Source organism: Magallana gigas, chromosome 4 (assembly GCF_963853765.1).
Source record: "Magallana gigas chromosome 4, xbMagGiga1.1, whole genome shotgun sequence".
Taxonomy (NCBI): domain Eukaryota; kingdom Metazoa; phylum Mollusca; class Bivalvia; order Ostreida; family Ostreidae; genus Magallana; species Magallana gigas.
Genome location: NC_088856.1, coordinates 38,287,798 through 38,305,679, shown reverse-complemented (window position 1 = coordinate 38,305,679; position 17,882 = coordinate 38,287,798). Strand labels below are relative to the sequence as shown.

The 17,882-nt window shown below is 32.9% G+C and overlaps 1 protein-coding gene and 1 long non-coding RNA gene across 2 annotated transcripts in view; one reads left to right on the top strand and one right to left on the bottom strand.

Moving 5' to 3' along the window:
* LOC117688661 (uncharacterized) overlaps window positions 1–17,882 on the bottom strand; it is a 222,628-nt gene that overhangs the window by 148,354 nt on the left and 56,392 nt on the right. The window lies entirely within an intron of this gene.
* On the top strand, window positions 391–2,780 carry LOC109620079 (uncharacterized). Its single transcript, XR_010713183.1, has 3 exons — window positions 391–734; window positions 1,661–1,713; window positions 2,346–2,780. It is a non-coding gene; the product is annotated as an uncharacterized lncRNA (long non-coding RNA).

The window sequence follows — 17,882 nt, the reverse complement described above, 5'->3', positions numbered from 1 at the left end:
TTAGCAAAAACAAAAATCTTACATTTCCGAAAACGAAACCGTAAAAAAAGCAACTTTACATTTTACATAGGAAACACGAAATTAGAATATGCATCAGTTTATAAATACCTCTGAGTGTTATTTAACGAAAACAGAGACTTTAAAAATAATGCCGAAAATCTTTCTAAGTCTGGAGGACGAGCTCTTGGTTCCTTAATATCCAAAATCCACAGCTTGAAGGACATTGGGTTCACTACGTTTGAAAAATTATTTTATAGCTGTGTCGCCCCGGTAATAGATTACTGCAGCGGAGTATGGGGATACCAAAACTTCCATTCACTGGACCAAGTGCAGGACCGAGCAGCAAGATATTTCCTGGGAACACATCGTTTAGCACCATTACTAGCCGTACGCAGGATAGATAAGGCTACACATCCTTTTGATATGCTAATGAAGGGATAATGAGTTATGACGTCATAATATAAGCCCCGCCTCTGTATTTCCATATATAGAAAATATACCGAAAACAGCAGTTTAAGCAAAAAATACGGCCGATTTAATACTGCATTAGAAAAATATAACTACGAATCATTCATGTGTGTTTTGGTAAGTTTACAACAATCAGAATATACGAAGAATTTCCATAACGCATCTGTCGTATGGGTGTGAATCTGCGTCCCAAAAGCGCTCGTCAGACGATGTAAACACGTGTAGCTGGTATTCCCGATGATGGCGATTTTTTGATGATTTATCAGGTATGTAGAATAGATATACAGTGTATTTGTAATGTACCATATAGCTTAATAACTATTTTATTGTGATTCTATACTGTTGATGCATTTCTGATCGATTTAGTGTGTTGGTTCGTTCAAAACATGAGGAGAGACTGCATTGTTTACATTTAGGCCTATACAAAGTAGGCTACATGTAGCTTTAAATTTATTGCCAGTCCGTTAAATTGTTGATCATTTTCACCAATCGACACGAATCAGTTCATAGTACTTGTACTGACAATATTTAGCTTTACACAACTGCTAGGTTTTTTTTCAAATTGTAAGTAAACAATACAGCACAAAGACTGTGTGAAAACAGCTGATTTGATTTTCTGAAAATCGGTACAGTACAGGCTAAAAGATGCTGATTTCATTTTCTGGAAATTGATGAACAGCTGATCAATAACACCTTTCTACTGTGTTCAATATTCTTCCAAGACAGTTCATTTATATTTTTTGCACATTCATCCAGTTGATATAAGATGTTTATGTACATTAATTCTTAATTATTACTATAAAATAGTTTGTATTTAGAACTCAGTATATTACTATGTATCATAACACTGTTTGAAATCTTGTCACCTGGGTTCAGACTTATGATGCTGTATTATTGGTAATAAAAAAAAACCCAAATAATAGTAAACAAATGACTGCATGTCTCCATCTGATTTTCTCAAAATGAGGAATCTACTTTCATGGTCATATGATACTATATATGGTATTGTTTGTGTAGAATGTGTATGTGTAACTTTCAAATAATATTTGAAGTGTAGGTCATTTTTCCCATCCATGCAAAATATATGTAGACCTTTCACAAAAATGTTCAAATTATTGTTGACATGTTCTTATGTGCATGTAAATTAAATTGTATGACTTAATTCCCATAATATTTTTTTTGTTTTTTGCAGAGTAATTTGAAAAGTGTCACACTTATTTGAGAAAAAAAAGGCTTGAAGAAAATGTAAGTAAATAACATACATGTATACATGCACAATAATTTATCATTGAAATAATGAAAAATCTGATAATTCTATGAGACAATTCAATTAGAAAAAGCATTTCCATGTTTGAATGGTTTCATGTTTTAATATGATTGATAGAAACCTATTTTATTTATAAATTTACACTTTTTAATAGTTCATGTTTACAAATTGCTCATCAACATATTAACAATACATTGGAATGTTTTCACATTGACCGCACCAGCATTATAATATCAATCTTGTATAAAATCAGTTAAGTGTGAGTGAGAGAGAGAGAGAGAGAGAGAGAGAGAGAGGGGGGAGAGAGAGAAAAGTGCACTTTTAAGGTCATGCTGGGTAGAATAAAGAGGTGCAATTAAACTATCATGCACATATCAGGGGTAAGGATGCTAATACCTGTAATTTCAAATCGATCAAACTGAAAAGATATTTCAAAGCTGTATTTGAATTTGTGCAAAATTTAAATCCACATCAAAACATAATGAAAAGTTTATTAAGATAAACAATTCCATTTATTGTCTATCAAATTGTAGAAAATACTCCATTTCAGTCTTTCAGCCATTTTGATTACAAGTTAAACTTACTGAAATATGTATAATTTTCATTTTAGCTGGTACCTGCTTTGTTTTGGGATTTACCGGTACATAAATGATGTTCTTATTGGTGACAATTTACCTGCACACTTATACTGGGTCATATAAAAGATGAAATGATGAAAAGAAAAACCTGAACTTTAAGAACATGAAGACTGTGTTTTTGAAGAGGGGAGAGGAGCAGAACTAAGAAGTCATACAATAAACACATTGACATCATAGTATAAAGAAATTGCAATTTTGAGTTTGCATGCATATGTCAGGTTTAAATGATGTCACAGAAATTTTTTTAAGAAATGTATTTAATTATCTTCTTGAATCAATAAAACTAATGAACCAAATATAATTGTTTTTATATTGATTTCATAATTTTGTTTGAGAAGTGAAAGGAGACATTTACTTAAGTTCATATATTAAATTGCTATATGCTGCATGTATTTAGGATGTAAATGGGTTGGAGAGAGAGTCTCTGATATAGGAGAATTCAGACTTATTTAAATTCTATATATTGATATACCTACCAAAATGTATTTGATCGCCCTTGTCGCAGGATTTACACACCCTCTTTTCTTTCTCAGTAATGAGAAATGAGCAATTAAATTTTTTTTATTTTGAATGAATAGATTTGTTACCCCCCCCCCCCCCCCTCTTAATCATTCTGCATGTCTTGAATAAAAATAAAAGTAAATTTTAATTGTTGTTAAAATTAAAAGTGTAACATGTGTAACACAAAGGTGAATACTGTTGATTTGCTTTATAATATGGGGGATGAGAAAAGGCTACATACATGTACATGGGCAGATCTACATTTTTAGTCCCTGTGGAAAATTTTAATTTAATTCACAATTTATATAGTAAAACACCATGGTACCTGGCCCCTGGCAAACTGAATAAAGTTACACCTTTGAACCCCCCTCCCCAAAATAATATTTACAGACCCATGCAGTGCTATAGAATATGCAGTCATTGGGCAAAGGCAGCATATGCATTCATCTGGCATTTAATCATTGTGAAAAAAAACATATCTTATTTTTTAATATATATTATCCGGGACGTATATATAATTGTGTACAGTTAGCTCTTATATATTTTTCTCAAATTCCTAAAAAATATTAAGAACTCATTAACTCCGCAGATGCGGTTAACCAAGAAAACTGAGACACAGCGGTTTTTTGTTTACATCCATGATGCGACAGAGGAAATGCAGGTGATTCGTCGTAACCTTCTTGTCTCTTTTAGAATAAATAAAACATAAACACCATGTTTCAATAACCATTTACATAATGTAATGTTGAAACATATCTTAAAATTAATTCGGATTAGGTGATAAAATGACATCGCGCCATTATCAGAAGAGTTATCGCTCAAAGAGTTACCTCCCCTTTTGGGATCACTTGTGCGTTTGAAATGTGTATTGATTTGAGAGACCTTCCAGATTGAGAGATTAAATGCAAAAGTCCAAGTGCAAGACGGCAATGGATATTTTTAAACTTCATATGATTTTCTTCCCCTTTACGAGTTCTTTATGAAAACTGATGCTCATTTGTTGAGAGATGAAGGTTTACTTTGTTTTTTTAATCCAAATATATAAAAATGCACTATTTTAGGAACAAGTAGCCAGTTTTTTAAAATATTTACATAACAAGTAAACTTAACAACTGAATGAACATTGATTTCTGTGATGTATGGATAATTTTGAATATGTTGCCATGTTACTTACTCTAAACTTTCTTTGCCTTGCACTTGAACTTTTTGTTTCAATTTAACATTGACGTTTTATGTCTAAAAGAAGCCCACGTGACCCTTAAAAGTCACGTGACCGTCAAATTTAGGCATGGTCAAGTTAAGGTGATCCATATCTTTACAAACACATCCAAAATAGTGTTGAACGATTCATTATGCAGAAATGAATAAACAAAAGCAAAACGACCTCCTTTTACTGCTGTTTAAAAGCAAAATGTTGCCTTAACTGTCCTGCGTACGAGGAGAAACCGGATGGGCCCCTGCTAGCTCCAGACACAAATCTAATATGGTCCGCCTTTGGAACAAATTTCAGACAATGGACAACAACAGGACGGCAAAACAAGTTTTCATCTGGGATCAATGCCTTAACAACGAAAGGGGATGGAACTGCCAACTAAAAGCTGTGCTTAATTCCGTGAACATGTCAAATATCTATACTAACGCAATATGCTGTGACGTCCAACTTTTTATCCAAAACCAACACTCGACATCAGAAAACATTTGGTTCGCAAATCTTCAAAACTCTCCCAAACTCAGAACTTACCGTCTCCTAAAGCAAAACTTCTCAACAGAAAATTATCTTCTCATGAACATTCCAAAAAATCAAAGATCTGCCCTAGCTCAGCTCCGATGTGGAATTCTCCCTTTACGTGTTGAAACTGGACGCTTTCGAAATGAACCTTTAACTGACAGACTCTGTGTTTTTTGTAATTTAAATGAAATTGAAAATGAAATTCACTTCATCCTAAAATGTACATTATATAATGATTTACGAAATTTACTTATTAGAAATACCACTGGCTCAACAAATTATGAAGAATTTGAATTATTCAGAACTTTAGTATGTACTTATCCCCGGCAATGCTCTCAATTTATTATTAATGCTCTAAAACTAAGACAATCAAAATCTTATTGCTGCCCTTTTGATATTATTATAAAATAAAATGAAATGGAATTGTGTGAGCTGATTTCATTTGATTGGTTGCCAGCAAAGCTTTCAAAATTGGCGCAAGTGCAAACAAAATAATACCTCTAATGATCGTTTAGCGTGAGGTGTTTGTAATTTGATAGTAAAAGTGGTTTGAGTTTTTGTATAAAAATTTGTCCCAAGCAAGGCAATGGCAACTCTTGGTTTTTCTAATATAAATATGACAAGGTAATATCTCTCTCTCTCTCTCTCTCTCTCTCTCTCTCTCTCTCTCTCTCTCTCTCTCTCTCTCTCATGATATGATATTACTAAGTTATTGGTTTTTTATTTCAATTGTAAATTTGAAAATCATTTTCAGAATCTGCTATTTGTTGATGAGCTTCGCTCTTCTTGTGGCGGTAACTGCACACGAAACTCCACAACAAGTGGTGACTAGATACAACAATTACAAGGCTATATGTGATGGAATGGGTTATGAAAATGTGCGCTGCAAAGGTTTGGAAAAACATTTTATTTTTAAATTTTGATTTTAGGATTGATGAAACATATGGTAGCATATAAGTCAGGGTTTTCCATAACCCTTAAATATGACTATGTAGAAACGTCATGGAAACTCTTTCGTACACAGCAGTAAAATTTCGCTATACAACTGACCGGGTACACAGCTGAAATATTCTGCTATTTGTTTTTAATTGAACGCTGCAAAGTACATGTACGTAATAAGAATTATCCGTTGCAACTTCCCGTTTAACACTTGTATTGATTGCTGAATTTTAACCACAAATGTTTTCAGCCAATGACACGTATAAGTCGTAGGAAGTCCCTTCTGATGAGCAGGCTTTACGCAACATATGTGTGCAATAGTACAAATTATTTAAAATTATTTAAAATTATACGTAAAACTCTAAAAGCTGGTGTTTATAATTCATATTAAGAATTATAACATTCATCTTTAACTGCTTCTATGTTCTTTTCCTTGAAATTATTTTAATATTTCCATTTATCCTATTTTTTCCTTAACAATATTTTATTTCTAATCCTAAAATAGATCCAATTGCTTTCCAATCTTCACTTACAAAGCAATTGGAAAACATGAAGAACCAAGAGACTGTGATCTTTGATAAAGTTTCATTAAACGAAGGAAACGCTTACGACAATAACTATTTACAGCACCGTTGGACGGGATATATTCCTTTACGTGGATAACGTTAACAAAAAGTGGAAAATATTTCCTCACTGAAATTGTGCTGAATGGCCAAAGAGTTGCATTAAATCATACCGATGGAAGGGGTCACGATGGAAATCCTATGTCAACCTCACATGCTAACATCAAAATGAAGAAAGGCGATAAGGTCTGGATCAGGACCCATGGCACCACTGGGCAGTTTGCCATTGCAAATTGGTGTTTCTTTTCTGGTTCAAAATTGTACCACATCTCTAACGACACCAACAAAAAGCACTTGAAGCTTAACACATACAATGGTTTTGTATTTTTAAATGCAAGATATATAGTCTTATAATGCATGGAAATTTGTGTGCCGACCAAATTATATAAGAAACAATTTATTTTATACTTACATCATTTGAACCATTTAAGTTTATTTGTTATTTAAAAATTTTCAAAACTAACTCAAAAATAAAAATATGCAAGTTTTTTAAATAAAGAATTCAAACAAATGGTTTTCAATATAAATGACAAACAAATAGCATAAATGATACAATGTTACCTAAATTATGTTGGGAATTTGATAATTCATTTATAATTTAGCTCAAAAGTTTGTACAGTGTAACTTTTGAGGGAGGAGAAACTGTAGTTTTACAGCGGGGCAACCCAAACTTTTCCAATCTTAAAAAACAAGTAATTCAGGGCATTTATCAAGATTTTGATACTACAATGTATTAACAACAAATTCGTAAAATGCAATTAATTGCTTGCTATATACAACCATACATTTTTTGTCCTCATGTCATCACTGTCACAAATATGGGATAAAATGACTATGCAACGCGAATTCATAAACCATGACTTGAAACGATGATGATAATGGTCGGCAACGTCACGGAAACGTCATGGAGACAAACTATGAAATACCGCATGCATTCTATATTGAAATAAAGAATATTAAAGGGTCATGGTCACCATTTAAATCAAATTCTATTTTTCTATTTCTTTTTATTCTTTACAATGCTTAAGGAATGCATTTCTAATAATCAAATAAAATTTACGTAGAGTTAGTAAGATACAGGGCTCACAATTCTTTGTCATGTAAACGAGGCCCTGTCTTTGTTTACATACTAGGTTTAATATACCAATACAAATTTTTTTTCAAGCAGAATTGTCTATCTTCATATTCATTTTTTAAGCATAAATTAAAAATTCCTAACCTATAACAATTTCATTTTAAGTCTAAAACTGGATTTGCTCTTTAACATTCAAAAACAAAACAAAATCTTTGTTTAAATATCAAAGAATTGTAGTCTGTTATTGGGGTCGATTACTTTGAAAAGTGATTAAATATTTTTAAATACATTGCCAATTTTATCAATTACATGTAGTTGCAATTACAATTACATTGATTTTTTAAAATGTAATTATTCACTCTCAATTACTTTAATAAATGCAATTAATTACATTTCAATTACTTTAGTTTTATTCTTTAAAGTCTTGAGAACATATACATATATAAACAGCATTAAGATATGTAAGGCTTTATGTACGGCAATGTTTTTAAAGGTTGTAGTTCAGTTTAATGATCATTTATAAATTTTTTGAAAATGTCTAAAAAAAACAATCAACATTAAATTCATCAAGTACCGTTCAGTTCATGTTTAGTTCTGAGCAATATTTTCTCTTTAGCGAATTAATTTTTATTCACATAAACAAGTTTTTTAGGAAAGTACAACTTTCGGCAGTACAGTATATCAGTATATAAATAATAATGGCTATAATTCACAAGAATGTGATATTTAGACTCCCTCGAGTATAAAACAGGAGAGTTCTTGGGTATTAGAGAAGTTCACACCTATACACAGTTAGACCTTTACCTGGGCAGTGTGTTCATGCTGTATAAACATATTAAACATTATGAGACATTTAATTATTGTATAAATAAAAGCCTATGCGAAACACGTAAACAAACTATTTATTATTATAAGACACCTTTTGTATATTTTAAAGTTGGAAACTAAGTAATTGAAATGTAATTGAAAAGTAATTGATAATACACAATGTTTTCGAATGTATTTAAATACACTCAATTACTTGTTACTGAAAACAAACTCAATTACAAATTACTTCCAATTTCTTATAAAATGTAATTAATTACACTAAATTACAAATACTTCTTTCAATTACCCCATCCTTGTGTGGTTGCCTATTAAAAAGGCCTTACTGAGACATTAAAAAATATGACAGGGTAAACAAACTTTCTCTCTCTCTCTCTCTCTCTCTCTCTCTCTCTCTCTCTCTCTCTCTCTCTCTCTCTCTCTCTCTCTCTCGTGATATCATATTATTTAAAGTTTCGTTTTTACTTTTATTGTAAATTTGAAATCTCTCTCTCTCTCACAATGTTATTTTACTAACACTTTTGTCTTTACTTTGATTGTAAATTTGAAATTCATGTTCAGAATTTGCTATTTGTTGATGAGCTTCGCTCTCCTTGTGGCGGTAACTGCAAATGAAACGCCACAACAAATAGTGACTAGATACAATAATTACAAGGCAATATGTTATGGAATGGGTTTTGAAAATGTGCGCTGCAAAGGTTTGGAAAAACAATTCATTTTTAAATTTTGGTTTTAGGATTTGATTGATAAAACATAAGGTATTATTTATTATCAGAGTTTTCCATGGCCCGTTTGAATACTAGTAAGTAGAAGCGTCATAGAAACTCTTCCAGCCCAACAGTAAAATTTCACTGCACAACTGACAGTGGTACACAGTTTATTCTGCTATTCTTGTTTTTTAATTGAAAGCGGAAAGTTCGAAATAAGAATTTTTCCTCTCAACATATCTTTTAACCCTAATATTGATTGCTGCATTTTACGCACAAATTACCTCGCGCAATTACACATGAAGATGGTAGATTGCGACATCTGAGCAGGTGTAAAGAAGAATACCCCCCCCCCCCCCGAGTTGTAGAATAATTGGATGTTTTTTAAGAAAAAAGACCCATGGTTATTTCGTCATGTTAAACATGATATTAGACTTTGAAATTACTTTTATTTTCCTCAGCTGATTTTGAAGTTATATACACCGACGCTACATATAGTTTTTCATATATACGTAACAAACTCACAGACACGCACCTACATTGCCACAAAATTTATTGTTCAAACTGTTCTCTTATCGACATATGGAGGGAAAATGACGCTGCACTAGCGTAGAAATCTTCAGAACAGTACTTGTTACATAACCATAAATAATTCTGAACAACATTTTATATAGCTTTATTATCTTAAAATGATATTTGATTTACAAATTTTATGCACAGCTTGCTGAACTATATTTTATCGCAATTTTACAATTGAATGGACAACAAATTGCACTATTTACACGAATGTGATCAGAAATGTGTGCAGGTGTTGCATAACCATTCCGTAATTGAAAAAAAAGAAACGAAAAACACATCCATACACAATGAATAATTAACATTCTCTCTCAGAGGAAATTGTTGGATAATTAACGATATAAATCCCTGAAATGATCCCAAAGCCATAGGGACTACTGGTGATACCCCTACAGCCCAAATTTGAGACCAAAAAAATGTAGGTTCCCTACACTCCATTGCTACACATATTCCTTAGATGCACACTTCAAAGACAATGGAGATAACGGCCCATCTTTTACCCCTATATCGATGTTAACATTTTAAAAAAAATGACAAAATTAGGGTGAGCTATATTAACACTCTTATATGTGATAGACACCCTCTAACGCTTGTTATGAACACATGGGAAGGTACTATACATTATCCTAGTGATTATAGATATATGAGATATAAACCCCTGGAAAGAGCCCGAAACGCTGGGGATCATATGATGGTACCCCTGCAACCTAAATTTGAGACCAGGAAAAATTAGCCCTATAGGTCCGCTTCACTGCCATGGTATTCCTTTGATGTACCCTTAGATATAAGAGAAAATGACCAAACTGTTAGCCCTATGTCATTGTGAAATGCTACAAAATAACAAAGTTCGGGCAAGCTATTTGGACCTTTTAATTGTCATATTTTTTTCCTCGAAGGGTCATGTCAAAACATGACTTGGACAAAATAATCCCCATTTCACCTTGGGATTAATATTTTGGCCGTTTTGTGCGACAGGCGCTATTTCTTTTTATTAGAATAAAATCACCATGGTAGAAATTCTGTTCATGTTATTATTGTAATGATAGGAAATCTTTTTAATATTCGATTCATGTTGTTTCCGTGGTAGTAAAAGGAAAAGGGGATAATTTTTTTAACACAAGCATGTTTACCTTTGATGTAAATATACTATCTTTTTTTTGGGGGGGGGGGGGGGGGATAGCTTTAACAAAGTGTCAGGATTGTTTGCCTAGACGGTCGCTTCCAATTTACGACGAATATCTACAAATGTGTGATTTGGTAAGAATATACAACAAATATAGTTGTAAAACCTATAAGTATATGTAGTACCGCATACACCTAGTAATGTACTTTATGTTGTTTTATATATTATCATACATTTTCATGATACTTTATAGGACGCGTTGAGTTTTCCATTTTTAATAGGACTGCACTTAGGATAACATTATTTTCTTATGACCCCTATGGACACATACTGATTTGATTTATATTAAATACAGACGCATGTATACCTCTTATCCAGGCGAGCTTTACTGCATCTGAAGTTGTCAATGCTCGTACAATTATGGATACATTAATCATCTTGAAATTAAATAAAAGATGTCCATAATAAAATAAATATATTTTCTTCTTGAGTACTCTCAGTACTTTGGTGATCTTTTTTATTGGCCATTAGCTTCTACGGGCTTAGTGGCTGCTGTTAGTGGGTGATAGTTCAAGCCTGGTTATATCGCCTATCAATGTGGTACAAAACCACATATCTGAGCAGGCTTTACCCAGCACATTTGCGCCATATGGTACTAACTATTTAAAATTATATGAAAAACTCTAACAGTTAGTGTTATTAATTCATATATAGAATTATGGTATTAATTTTTAATCCTCTCTGTGTCCTTTTTCTTCAAACTCTTTTAATATTTTCATTTTATTCTTTTCTTAAGATATATTATTTATAATCTTAAAATAGATACAATTGCTTTCCAATCTTCACTAACCATGACTTTGGAAAACATGAAGAAACAAGAGACTGTGATCTTTGATAAGGTTTCGTTAAACGAAGGAAGCGCTTATGATTACACTTCCGGAATCTTTACAGCACCAATGAATGGAATATATTCCTTTACGTGGTCAATAGTAACAAAAGCGGGAAAATATTTCGTGTCTGAAATTGTGCGGAATGGCCAAAAATTTGCATATAATTATTCCGATGGAAGGGGTCACGATGGATGGCCTTGTCAACCTCACATGCTAACATCAAAATGAAGAAAGGCGATTAAGTGTGGATTAGAGCCCAAGCAGCCTGGGGGCAGTATGCCCATGGTGGAGATCGGTGTTCTTTTTCTGGAGTAAAATTGTAGACAATATATCTATATGGATATCAAAATAAAGTATTTGAAGGTTTAAAAAGTTCAATGTTTTTTGTATGTTTCTATGCAAAGGAATGCAAAAATACAAGATATAAAATATTATACATACACATTGTTCATTCTTTTTTAAAATTGTACTCAGGACAGTGGCTTCAGACGCTAACGATCGTCTACCTTCTTAATTAATTCCAAAGGGAACGAGCTTGAAACAACATGGAGACGTATAAGATATTGCATGTACAATAACTAATGCAATACATTACTTATAATTGCATACAATGTATATTGAAACTTACAGGCAAATTAAAAATATTATATGCCGAATTCAATAAATGCTTTTAATGAAATAGATTGTGTTTCTTATCAGGCTACACAAATTATGAACTTTTTGCAAATTTAATTCAAACGCACTTAAAAGTATTGAATATAATATCCCATCTTTCCGGTCCTGACCTTGAACGCCCGTTGATTACATTTATTCATAACGTTGTCTCAAGCTTCTTCATTTTGACAAGAAGTTAACGCAAAAGCTTGATCGGAATGTTGGTTTCGGGCTATAAAGCATTTAGAAACAAACGAAAGAGAAAGAGGGCAACGAACACGTAAAAATTGTTTTGAAGATGAAGCCCCCGAAAGGTGTAATATTGACGTTCTATTAAATTCACTTTATGTGCAGGGGTAAAAACGGTGGTCTATATTTTTTATTGAATCGGATATTGCTTTTATTCTTTCGTACGGAATGGTATGAAGGAATAGTTGTTATCGGCATAAAAGTATTTCTATAGTATTTTTTTAAACTTGCTGCCATGCCTCTTCTCCCTTCCGTTTCTATCGATTTAATTTCCCGTAAAACATCCACAAATATACAAATAGTTTGTGAATGGTTTTGATATGACAAACTCCTGATCTGGTTCTAACATGGCAAAAATAGCACTTTAGACCAGGTCTAGTGTCAAAGCTAAGAAGAAACCAAGAATGTATATTTTTCATTTTTACTTTAATTAATTGTAAAATATACAGTTTGTGTACAAAATAGTTTGACAGTTCTATGACATTCTGACTTGGTAACACACTCTAATTATTACAAATTGATTAGGAAGTGATTTGATTAAACTGACTACCAGCAAATAGGTTGATATTTCCAATCATCTCTGATTTAAACTGTAGAAAAACTTAAACTATCAAACAGAATTTCATCCCAAATTTGCATTTGAGTTTGAAGTAATTGATTGATTTCAAACCCTGTCTGTAAGGTGGATATAAAAAAAATCCATTGCCAACCCCCTCCTACAGTTCTCTTCTGGGCAGCTGGACTCTTGGCATCTGGGGCAAAAAACTAAAATCATATAAAATTTAAATCTAATAAACAAAATTTTCATCTCTATCAAAAATGCTTTAAAATAAAAACACTACTCACTGTAGTTTCATCAATATTTATGACCATTAATTTTCGTGGATATAATGAAAATTACTGTTTCTTGGATGCAAACGTTTGCTTATTATGATCTTTTTTTTAATACAATATGTTATCAGAATTTGCTTTTCAATGAACATCAAAGCTCGTGGATTGACTGAACAAAGAAATCCATGAATATTGGTATTTAACAAATAATGATAAAACCTCAGATTTAGCCCAATCATTTAAATACATGCTTTGTATTCTCAATATTTCACACCAAAAATATATAAAAACTAGAGACGAGCTCGTTGCAAGCAACGATTAGGTTTTCAGTCGTAGCTGCGTCATACTTGTGACGTATTACAAAAAATTGATAACTGACAATAGTACAATATTAGATGTGTAAACACTGAGAAACAAAGTATTATATTTCTGTGACCGCGTAGATTTTACGGTGATAGAGAATTCGTCTGGATCTGCATCGGTCGTGTGCAGTACGAACCGGGTGAGGGAATGTTGGCGTAAAGTGTATAAGGTATAAGGTTGTGGCGCGCTGTGGGCCGTAAGCTAAAACGAAGGGTAGGTTTGCCGTATTCCCGAAGGTCCACCAGTATGCAGTTCCAGAGAAATAAACAGGCAAATGATGCAAGATTCCACATTATTGGATGAGACTCAACGATGGCGACATTATAACAATTGAACAGACAGACAAGTTACAAACAAGTCGGATATGGCCAATAGTGGCCTCCGGACTCAAGACTCTGGGAGAGTCGGACGTGGCCGGGGCTGGCCGCTGTATTCCAGACTGCGCATTGACAATTCAACATAACTATTTATAAGAATCTTAACAATGAGTATAAATTGAAAGGTACATGTAATGATATAAGTAAGCTGAGTGAAAGGTTCACAGATATAAAATAATTAAATAAACTCAGTGAGTCTTTGATGTCCAAGAAATGAAAATCTGATAATTGCACAATGTTGTTTTAAGAGATTAACAGTCCTTGAGACATGACACTCTGTCTCGTTGAAATCACATATAAAGTATGAAAAGTGTCAATCACTAAATAAAAAAGTAACTTTGTAAGAAATAAACTGTGAGAAAAAATTACGAATTTTACAAGTAAAGTCAAAAAAAAAATTATAACTGAACAGTGCATTTTGCACGATGATACTACATGTTTATAAGCAAATACAGATCTTAACACGTTGTCTCTAGTTTGATTCGCCGCATTTTATTCACAGAGTGGGACTGTGGTTATGCCCGGTACGAAGGTAAAAAGACCATTGGCAAACGTTTTACACGCATTTTTATCGAACGCAAGCGCCAATGAATCTCTTAGTATATATGCGGAGATCCTGGAAATTTTACAAGGGGTTTTGAAGAATAATTTTGTATTTCGAGGAGGGGGAACATGCGCGGATCAGACAATTTTTCCGGGGTGGGGGTTAAAAAGTCAGACGGTTATTTGAGTTTGCCAAGGGATGTCCGAGGCATATTTGGTAAGTTTATAATGTACACGTAATTGAAAGAAATTTCGCTGGGGGTGGGGGGCGGGGGCGGGGGGGGGGGGGGTCTGGAACCCTTCCCCTTCTAGATCCGCGCACGGAGAAGACCGATGCCGGTAATTTTACTATAATTATAACCATTTTTATTTAAATATTCATGTTCATAATTATAAGAAAACCAATATTACCTTTCAAAGCAGTTAAAACTTAAGATACGAACCATTTAATCTCGGTGAGTATTGCGTCCGCGTACGAAAATAATGGCAATTTTCAAGAAATTCGGATGGACGATCTGTGTCCTAGGTAGTCCATCCGACTCTTTTTCTGACTAAAAGCTACAGACCTGCAGTAAGAGATTATGTTAGCATTTTACAATTTTAGGGTATAATAAAATTTCAAGAAACAACTCTTCATTGCTTTATCCGAAATATTGCATGAAAAAAAATTTACATCGCATTTTTTAAATTACAAAAGGATATTCGAAATGAACTTGGATTAACCGCTAAACAGGCATAAAGAGAGATTGAGAACCAATTTCTTCTCTTTTTTTTTTACATCAAAAGAAATTCAAAAATAAATCAAAAAATATTTTTTCTTTGTATGCGTTAATGAAAATGTAGATCAGCAAGGGGTTCTTTGTCGTGCAAGCACCTACTTACATATATAATGTAACAAATTGTTACACGGGTCTACAACGATGACAAATATCGAAAAGGCAATATCGTAGGTGAAGGATGAATGTGTAGTTTGTTTTTTAAGTTTATTTCTGATACATGTAATTATATTTATCTGGATCGGTTATGTTTGTTAGTTTGTTTTGTTTATTAAAGAGGGGAATAAAGAAATGAGTAATTTCCAAGCACGTAGCATCGTTTTTGAAAGTGGGGGGGGGGGGGGGGGGCAAACTCATCCAACAAATCTTGCCAAGCCAAAAAAGAATTATTATTTTTTTTTAGAATTTTCCAAAATTTTCAAAATTTCACTCATAATTTCATGATTTTCACACCATTTTTTTACATGCTACAAAAATGGGGGGGGGGGCAACTCCATGATAATTCAATTTTTTATGTAAATTTTAAAAAAATAGTTGCTGCGAGAAAAAGTGGGGAGAGGACATCTTTATGTCATATAACATGTGAAACTGATTTCATTCCACCCACAAGCTTGAAATAATGAAAATTTTTTAATGAAAACAATATAAATAGACGTCATAAATCCCATATCAAACGACATATTACCACTTGATTCTGTGCGTCTTTTTAATGAATTTATAAACAGCGGCAACTTCTAAAATGTATTTTTAAAGGTAATGTTAGCTGCAAGTCTGTAGACCTTGTATGAAAAATTTCGGATGGTAGTCAGTTTTTCCGGGATACAGACCGAGCGGTACATATGCAGTTAAGGTAACTAAGAATGATTCCAATAAAATACTGTGTTGAGTAATGCAAGCTTTTAAGAAAGCAATACTTATATTTGTTTAAAATATAACACCCAAATACTTCGTCTTACATTCGCTATTTGTAGAACAAGCAGAACCAGTATCAGTCTGACCGGCCTCACCATATACATTGTTGGAATTTAATTGTCCTAGCATTGCATTGCTCTGCATGTACACAATTTCTTATAAAAATTAAACACTTAAAATGTTCATCTATATGGCTACACATAACGTACACACGTGATTCAAAATAACCAACACGGAAAATGGTGAAGACTTCAATCATTGAGTCTACATTTTATAGAACTTGTAAAAAACACATTGCGGGTCTGAATGTTTGTTGATATGTCAATCTATCAATATACAGTTTGTTAATTATTTTCGATTGCTAAGGCTACAGTGTATTTGATGAACATTGAACAACATTTTTTCATGCCACTTTTTTCCATGGTAGATAGCGATTGTATACAAGTATAAAGCATTTATAAAATTTATTTAATTACCTCTTTAGAATTGTGTATGGAATAAATAATTCATAAGTTGCTGCTGAAGGTTGTTTGGTATTTTCGTCTGTAGATGTTTTGCAAGTAAAAAACCTGAAACGCGGGGCAAGTCATGATTAATATCCCTAATAACCGTAACTTAAATCTAGCGGCTTTGGATTCAAATATTATCGTATACGAATATTAAGTTCACTTTTTAAAATCATCTCCACGATGATAATTATATTATATCCATCGCAAATCAGTATTTTATTTTTTTTTTTGCTTTAAAAGAATTGTTCTATCGGGAGCAATCCCGCGTTCGTTTAAATTGCCAGCGTACATTTGTCATGTCATTAATACACATTGTGCTTTATAAGACGGCCGTGTATACGTATTGTAGAAAAGTTGAGTTTAATTACCATGCATTGGAACCATTTTATTAACACATCTCCCAGTACTGAAACAATTCAAAATGTCTCTGTTACAGTAACACAGTGGGGCGACGTGTTAAACGTGTACGTCCAGCTCTACAAGCACATGCACTATCGTCTAGGCGACGGCCTGAATACAGCTAGCGTCTCTCCTATCGATCGGTTACCTGAGTCTCCTAATGCATCTAAACATAGACAGGGGCACAGTTATGAAACAAACAACAAAAATAAGGTCAAAGAGGTTCATCTATATGAAATGAAAATGTACATATGAATAAAAACATTTAGGAATTTTATGTGGAATTATTTTTGCGCACTACATGTATCAGTTAGTGCATTACAAGAAGCCCTTTCATAACCTCATAAACGTGCGCACCCCCACAAAAATGGACCGAACTGACAACAATTGTTTCTGCAAATACTGACTATAAATTACGAAAACATTAAATTGAATACTATAGAAGGATTCAAAATTAATTTCTTTACAACTTTAATTTGCTTCAATAATGCATTAGAAATTTTTATTCCTTTTTAAGTTATTGACAAGAAACTTTGGACGCCTCTAACCCCCTAATTAAAAGGGCCAGCCCTTTTTCGGCATACCGAATGAAAGACCAAGAACTTTTAAAAGACATGTTATAACACATTTTTATCAGGTAGAAAACTAACACGGAAAATACGCGAATTTTTTTTTATTTTTTTTCTTACCTTTGTTTCAACATCTATACCACCCCTTTTATTTGCATTTAAAAAAGAAATAAAATATATCTCGCACAAATTCAATGTATTAGCTTCCAAACCAGCCCATCTTTGAGACTCTGCCAGTCATTGTTAAAGCTAAACCCCCTGGACAAAAGAAGTCGTTAAATTTTACTAAAAGGGGAATAACTCAAAACTGGATAGGGATTTTCCTCAACTAAAATATGC